This window comes from Octopus bimaculoides, chromosome 2 (genome assembly GCF_046866305.1).
Source record: "Octopus bimaculoides isolate indiv1 chromosome 2, ASM4686630v1, whole genome shotgun sequence".
Lineage (NCBI taxonomy): Eukaryota > Metazoa > Mollusca > Cephalopoda > Octopoda > Octopodidae > Octopus > Octopus bimaculoides.
The window spans coordinates 65,648,834-65,657,618 of NC_142929.1; the positions used below are offsets into that span (position 1 = coordinate 65,648,834).

At 35.8% G+C, this 8,785-nt stretch overlaps 1 long non-coding RNA gene across 1 annotated transcript; it reads right to left on the minus strand.

The window, feature by feature from the left end:
- Positions 1 to 2,156: 2,156 nt before the first annotated feature.
- Positions 2,157 to 6,018, minus strand: LOC149137096 (uncharacterized). Its single transcript, XR_016239798.1, has 2 exons — positions 5,087 to 6,018; positions 2,157 to 2,295 (listed from the first exon to the last, which is right to left on the minus strand). It is a non-coding gene; the product is annotated as an uncharacterized LOC149137096 (long non-coding RNA).
- Between the last annotated feature and the right edge of the window lie 2,767 nt (positions 6,019 to 8,785).

An 8,785-nucleotide genomic window follows, 5' to 3' on the forward strand; every position in this document is an offset into this window, starting at 1 on the left:
TTGGGATTGTACGTATGTAAAGAAAAAATAGCGCTATCAAAATATAACAGAGAATTAAACGTTATTGTTCAGAAACTAGAGTCAGTCTACCTAGAAGTGACTGTGGTAATAATTTCTAACCCTGGCCCGAAGCCACGGATTTCGAAGATTTAGTTGAGCTCAATATATGATTATTAATTATTTTATCGTTCTTCTGGATCTCCTTCAGCTCATGAACGAACTCTTCTAACAATGCCCACTGTAAAGACGCGTCCTCTATATTAAGAAATGGTGGAGGACAAGAGACGGTTAACTAGAGAGGCGACAGGTGGAGAGAAGACAGAAAACAGGGCAAAGGAGGGGTCAAACCGTAGACAAACTCCCAGACTTCCATACCTTACGAGAGGGCATGTGCTACAACAGATAAATAGACGTTGATAATAGAAGAAAACAGTCCTGTAGCAAAGAAACTGAGATTGGTAGGGAACCAATTGGTATGAAAGGCAGAAGGTACATCTCAAGGTTTAGGCTGTTTCGAAGCAGGAAAAAAGCCTAGTACGGTTTGATGTACTTAAGATTATCGGTCATGAGTGGCAGACATACTGTTACAGACAAGAGGAACAAGATATAAATGGTAAGAGGGAACCCAGAGGAGTTTGAGACATAAATGGAAGGTATTTTCGAACATATTTCCTGGTAAGTAGCATATGTGTAGTTGAAAATAAGCTAGCTTTTAGCTTCATTAAGTTGGAGGCTGAATTTGATAATAGAATAAGTCACACGTTGCAAGGTTTCCAAGACATTAAGACGATTTCCACCAATAGTAATATCGTCGAAGTAATATATGTAGAGCTCTGTGTCAACGGATTTGACAATATTGTCAATGGTAAGCGAAAGAATGGGTAGCCTCTCCCTCGCATGGGATTGCCTCGTTGCATTTCACATTCTGACAAAATTTTATATTCACCGTGAAAAAAAAAAAAGACAGAGCAGGAATCTCAAACCAGTTGCTATAATTATACATGTAGCATTGCTCATAAATGGGGGAGGGGATTAACAACGCTGACAGCGTTGACCAAATAACTAACGAATAGCGCTTATTACAAGGAATTTCTTTTATTTGGCACACAGGCCATGACACAGAGGGGACAGCACAAGGACACAACAAAACATTTAGGGGCTGGGGTTATACCTTAGTTAAAAATCAAATATAATGAAATCGAATGAACATACACAGTATAATGAAATCGAAATGAGTTCAAAATTATATGTTGATACTTTTCCGGGTTCGTGTTCGACCCACCGGTTTTTTCCTTTAAAAAAAAAACTTTTTATAATACCCACTTTTTTAAAATTTTAATTTTTCCTACTGCAAGACTGATTTTGAAAGCAAAATCAGTTTCGACAGGATTTCAACTCAAAACGTAAATGAACGAAACATTACCGCAAGATATGTTGTCTTTGGCCACCCCATCAATAAGTATTGATTTCTTGACCTCATGGCGATAAACAAACTAACAAAATATTCAGGTGGCTTATTTCCGTATTTAAAAAGAACTTATTTAGTAGATACAAGCACCATATTTGTCACGAAGTTCTGTGTGAGGCTATGATCCACCCGAAAGTTAAAAATATATATATGTAAAACATGAAAAGGATCTTTTTTAAAACGGGGGCCACGTTTTTCATTAACGAAACATTTTGAAACTTGGAACACTGGTAGAATGTGTCATATAAAACATCTTTTTCTCTTAGTCTTCTTTTAAAAAAAAGAAATCCCTAAGTTATTCCATGTTAAAGTTGTCGTATTTCTGTAATTTCAACCAATCACTGACGTCCATTCAGCCGATATACATTAAGTGCCGACTACATAAACAAACGATTCTGAAACAATTCTATCGGTGATAGGATTAAGGTTAGGGTAAAACAGCAAATTTAAAAAGAAAAAAGCAAAACGAAGCTATGGAAATTAAATACGCTTTACACCGCTTAATTAGCCAAAGGAGTAAATATAAACAACTGAATACTTGTCAGTGATTGGTTGAAATTATCGAAATAAGACAATTTTTTACATGAAATAAATTCGAATACAAAAATATTTTCCTGTTCTATAACACAAAATAGATAAGTATACGAAGTTTGAAAATCTTTCGGTACCAAAAACACTACGTAAAACATTAATGAAAAATGTGGCCCCCGTTTTAAAAAAGATCCCATGAAAATTCAATGCCATCTATGCAAGCCTAAGAGGAACCAGGATCATTAGTATTACTTCAATTCCATTTTCATGATTAGCATACAAAAGACTTCAGGTCTCTGAAACAAATATAATTTTGCATCATTTATATAAGATTCATTAATCATTTCATTAAAGAGAAAATAGATTAGATAAATAGTGGATTTATACAAATGTTATGCTAATAACAGTTTTCCAAATTAGACAATAAGCATCAGTGACACGATAACATTGAAATGGGGCTTCGTAAACCACAAGATAACATAAAAAACGATGCTTATCTCGAGATTTTATAACATTAAGCAGACGACAAATCGAATGACCCTTACATAGCTAGGATGCCAGTCTGTCACACTTGACATTTACAAAAGACCCAATAGATTTTTTTTTTCTTTCTTTGCCCCAATATTGTTTACTCCTACCATCAACAGCTAGGTGAACTAAAACAAAAATAAAATCAACTACAATTGCTCAATGAGTTGGTATTCGTATACACAAACACATGCAGGAAGTAAATAGACACCTTTAATTTTCAAAATTTCTGATCTAAGCGTCTTAATGTTTTCAGCGGTGTAGAATTCACAATGTAATTATTCTTTTTCATTTCAGGTGCCATTATATTAAACATTTTCGGAGAGTAACTATGTGATGTACAAAAAATTCAGCAGAACTGTCAGATTTTCAAAGACATCGTATTGTTGGGCAATCTGAGGCTGGTCTTAGCCAGCGAAAAATTGCCGAAAATCTTCAAATTCTTCTTGCTACTGTTAATAGAATTATAGTGCAATTCAAAAGCCAAGGAAAAAAAATCAACAGATAATCGTTCCGGCCGACCTGGGCCCTCGGAAAGGAAGCTTCGCTGTTTGAAGAGAATTGTGGAAAACGAACCCTGTTCGAAGGTTTCTGACATTACAAAACAGCTAGAAGTTAGTCAATGAACGTGTGTTACATATCTGCAAAAGCTTGGGTATTATGGACGAGCAGCTAGAAGAAAAGCTCTCCAACTGATTAATATCACGAAAAGAAAGAAATGGGCTACGGAGATGTCAGAAAAATCCAGTTCATTTTAGGATAGAGGGATTTTCTCAGATGAATCCGGATTTGCATTATTTTCAGACAGTGGACGTGTTTGGGTCTGGAGGCTTCCCAATCAAGAATTTGATTTGAAACGACTCCAACCATTTGTGAAACATGGCGGTATTTCTGTAATGGTATGGGGAGCTGTCACCAGCAATGGTTGTTCTGAGCTGATTGAATCTGTTGGAACCATAAACTCTGAGAAATACATCGAAATACTTTAGCAAGGACCACTTCCGATGTATTCATATGATAACATAACGAAAAATGATTTTTTTTATTCATGGAAGATGGGGCTCCATACCACACCGCGAAATGGAATCAATAATGGCTGACTGAAAATGGGATCAAAAAGCTTCCTTGGTCGAGCCAATCTCTTGACATGAACCTAATTGAAAATCTTTGGAGCATACTAGATAGAGCTATACGAAAAACTTGACAGAAGCCTAAATGTAAAGATGGATTGTTTCGATTGTTGCGTGAAAAGTGGGCAGAAATTCCACAAGAGACAATCACAAAGCTCATCAGTTCAGTTCCAAAACGAGTTTCCGAATTAAAAACCGCAAAGAGAATGTCAACTAAATACCGAAGTATGTAGTCCTACCTATCGATTACATTTTAATTGTTCGCTTTGCGTATTAAATAAAAGATTTTGAAAATTAAAGGTGTCTTTTTACTTCCTGCATGTCAGTGTTCATGTATGTACACACACACACACATATATAAATATAAGAATTTGATTGTTTGAAGTGATGTACAGATTTTATATTACGAAAAAGTGCTAATAAAGTATTAACCAAAATACTGACTATCTACTTTTTCTTTACATACATACATGTATGTATGCATGTAGAATCATATTCATTCCAGAACACAAAAATATATTAAATAAATAACGTCATGTGTTAGGAAATCAGCTGGCACAAATTTTGACATTTGTCATGCTTAAAACGGAAGAATGCTACTTTTAGGTTCCCTTCCTCCTTACCTGCAAAGAAATATAAATTGACATCCAGTACTTTATTTTATCGACCCCAGAAGGATGAAAAACAATGTGTGTTTCGTATGGATTTGAAATCTGAACATAAAACATCGCAAGAAACAGATCAAAAGATGGCAAAACACATTTAACAAGAGCATTCAGAGCGCAAACCTCCGCCAAGGCAACACCAACGTCTTGATTTTTTTATTATCCACAAGTGGCCAAACATAGATGGGGCATTACAAAACAATACAGGACACATAGTCGGGGAAATAAAAATACAGAAAGAAATTGAGTGAAGAAAAAAAATAAAAAGAAGGAATGAAAATGATAAAATGAGGCGCAATGCCCATTCAAGCACCGAAGTCGAATGGTTACATTTAGACGTTATATTTTGAACAGTTTCTTTTTTTTCTTTTACAAAGTTCACATCTTCATTTTTAAATGTTCATCTTTTATAATACTTTTAAACTTTGCATGTCTTTAATGTTGAATTATGAGTAGTAGAGCATCAAACCCCACCGGCCCGCCAATTGAAATTATATGCTTTGCATGTAATTTTATAAACGTGTTGGATCTGTCTTCGTTCAATAATACACACTTTTGAGCATCCGTGAAATCCTCCCTGGATAGTTTCACCCTTATTAAACCCTTCTACTTGGAAATCCTCTTTTCCACATCCACATTCTTACCATAGTAAACTACAAATGCATTACTTTCCATAACCTGCTGTTCAGTCCCTTCTACTGATTCCCGCTCCTTTGGTTCCGTTTCAATCATCTGCTTGTGTTTAAACATAGGCAGTTACTTACCTTCTTTTAGTGTCTTATCTGGTTCTGGTCTTTCAGAGTTTTCCTTTGCTGTCACCTTTTCCTTAATTTTTGGGGCTGACAAATCCGTCACTCCCCTCACTTGTCGCTTTCGTTCTGCCTTTCTTTGACTCCACTTCTTCCGTATCCCTGGCCCACTCCATATCACTTTTGCTGTCTCCACTTGGTACCTCTCCATAGCCTTCTCACTCTTATTTCTTTATTGCCCACAAGGGGCTAAACAAGGACAGACAAAGGGACTAAGTCGATTACATCAACCCCAGTGCGTAACTGGTACTTAATTTATCGACCCCGAAAGGATGAAAGGCAAAGTCGACCTCGGCGGAATTTGAACTCAGAACGTAACGGCAGACGAAATACTACTAAACATTTCGCCCGGCGGGGTAACGATTCTGCCAGCTCGCCGCCTTTAGCCTTCTCACTCTGAGGAGGTTTGTGCTTGGGGCACTGCGTCTTCATGTGGCCTCTTATTTCACATTCATAACAATTTGGTCTACGTCCCTCAACAATCATCCTTGTGTCCACCACCCTGATTGGTTCTTATTTGCGCGGCAATTGTCACCAGTTCTGTTTCGAGCCAGGGTGCATACCGTCCAATCGTGGCCTTCAGATAAGGTCACGTGAGAGAGTGTTTTTCTGCTGTTCCGGTGAGCCCCTGTTCATCTATAAATAAACCTGCTCCAACTACGCCAGTCATTGCGACCACATACAGAACACAGTTCTAGTCAGTTTCCATCGACGACGTTATCACCACCAATGTACTGTCTACCACAATGTCGTCGACAGCAACACCACCAACACCAACAAACGCGGTTTCATCTCGACACTGTTTGAGTGGATTATTTCCACCACGAAGTTAACAGTCAGAACCAACCTGCGAGAATCTTCCGACCAGGTAACCGGTCCAAGGCAGCCGAAGGCTAGATGTTAGCCGCTTCGTTATCATTTGTGATTGAATGCTCGAGAGAGAGGTTTCAGTACAAGCCCATCGTACTCCCTCGCACGTGTGTGTGTGTTTTCGTCCCCCGGTGATATTCGTTTGTCTGCATAACTTAGCCATTCGGTAAAAGAAACCAACAGTATACGAGACTTAAAGAACAAGTACTGGAGTGGAGGAGGTGCCCCAGTATGGGTGCAGTTCACTGAGTGAAAAAGGCAAAAGAAAAAGATAAAAGATACGGTGTTTTGAAAACAATACGAAAAGATCTTTTTGTTCGCTTTCAACGCCGAGTTTTAAACTAGTAGGGATACCTCCGATCAGACTAAGCAAATTTACAATGTTTATCGTACTCGCATGAAATAAATGAAATATTGATCGAGTGATTGATTACGCTATTAACTAACAACGTTGTTGCTAAGAAGGGAAACTTCGTTGTTGCTAGAGATAATTTTATCGTGGTCGCTCAGAAAATGAAATAAATAAAAAGAAAAATTAGAATCCATTAAAAGCCATTATAGTACTTATTGAAAGACAATCACTCCCTACCTCTCTTTCCGCTTCTCTCTCTATCATTTTCAATCATTGTTCCGTAAAAGAAATTTTATCAGTGAAACCGGTTTGAAATAGCGACAGACAATGAAATAAGAACACCTAGTAAGAAAAAACTAACGATCACTTTATATTTGGAAGAAGACAAAATGAGAATTTGAAATCTTTTACATCTTGCCTTTGGGCAGTTGGTTTATTTCTTGGAAGGTGTTCAACAGAAACCTCTGACATAAATGGTTCCAGACAGCAATGCTAAAAGAAAGGGATTACTTTTGATGATAGTGCTACTGTCAGTCACATACTTGTTATTGACTAACAGCTCTTTAAGTATTAACCATACAGCTGTCAAATGTAGAAATATTCAAATGCATTTATGCACTTCTAAACATTGTTCATTTGGGTCACTTATAAGGTCTGACCAGAAACTTTGTAGTTACTGCTAGAATCAATAAGGTATTGTTTCAAATTTCGCTGACAGCTAACAATAAGAGTTAATTTAAACATGGGTGTTTGAACCGGCGATATCATCGTGAGGCAACATTAAGCACTAGGCCAAGCGTCTTTCACGTAGTTTGCATAGATCGCTTTAAAAAACTGCTGATAATCTTCTGTTCGTCCGGGAATGTTGATTCACTTAAGAATTGTTTAACCCAAGCAATTCAGAAGATGGTTTAAGTTGAGCTTTATAGATATATAAACATAGAAATTAAAACATTGCTCTTAATTTTTTGTAATTTTCTGTGAAGATATTCCTTTAAAAGAAATACAGTACAAATTTACATAATCAATCTAAATGAATTATTTTGCTAATCAGTAACTTTTTCCAGTGTTTATTGCAATTGTTGAGGGTATACAATATTTTTGGTTTTACTATCTGAAGCTAAAAAAATTCAGTAAAAGCCACATGGTTTATCACCTTCTTGAAAATACGTGCCCTTATACAAAATTTCCAGCTACCTACACATACAGTGGCTTACAATTTCAAGCACATACAAATTCATTTTTATATACTGGTTTCAAATTTTAGCACAAGGCCAGCAATTTCGGAGGAGAGGGTAAGTCGATTACACCAACTCCAGTGCTCAACTGGTACCTATTTTATTGATTTCGAAAGGATGAAATGCAAACCTCGGTGGAATTTCAACTCAGAACGTAGAGACAAACGAAACGCCACTAAGTATATTGCCCGGCATGCTTACGATTCTGCTAGTAGGTGCCTTGATTCACCTTTTATATATATATATATATATTACGATAACACACACAGAAACAGACAGATAGATATATAGATCCACTTTTATGTATTACATCATCTACTAAATTTTACTCACAAGATTAAAATCTGGATTCCAGACAACAATGGTAATAACTAAAATTCAGCACAGTATGTTGAATGTCAGTAAGAATAGTCCAACTGAGGCAATGCAGGTTACCTTATAGAGGGATCGATCTTGGAACTGGGACGTCGTGAAGCGAACTTCTTACTCCCTCAGCCATACCAAAAATTATGTCTATGGAAAAGATCGATAATTGGTCAGTGCGATCTTATTCTTACACAATGTTATGTTTTAAGAAAATATAACCTTTCTCTTACTCAACAAATAAAAGATACTTTTTATTAATATTGATTGATTTTATAGATTTTATGCTGAAATATAAAAAAAAAACCATGTTTTTATAATCTCGTCACTTATTATTCAAGAGTATGAGAGAATTCTTAAGCTTTATCATGCTGTTACAGAGAACGATTTTTCTGATCGCTCAAAAAATGTGTCTATGTATGTATATATGTGTATATATATATATATATATATATATATATATATATATATATAATTATTCTTTTTAAAAATGAGATAAATTGAAAAAATAACACTGGATAAAAAATTTTATAAAGTAATACAATATTTAAAATATATTTCTCTTCATATTTCTTTTATCATTCATAACTTAAGATCTCTCTCTCTCTCTCTCCACACACACACAAACTCTCTCTTTACTTCTCAATATTTTAAACCTAACATTGAGTTAGTAATCTTCTGAACAAAGAAGTAATCCGTTATGAATGTTACTCTTAATGTTATGCGATGGTGTTTGTTATAAACAACTGTTCATTTCTAATTTAATGTGTTATAAGTACAGTTGACCCTGAAACAAAGTAACAACTAATATTAAAGAAGAAGAAAAAAGAA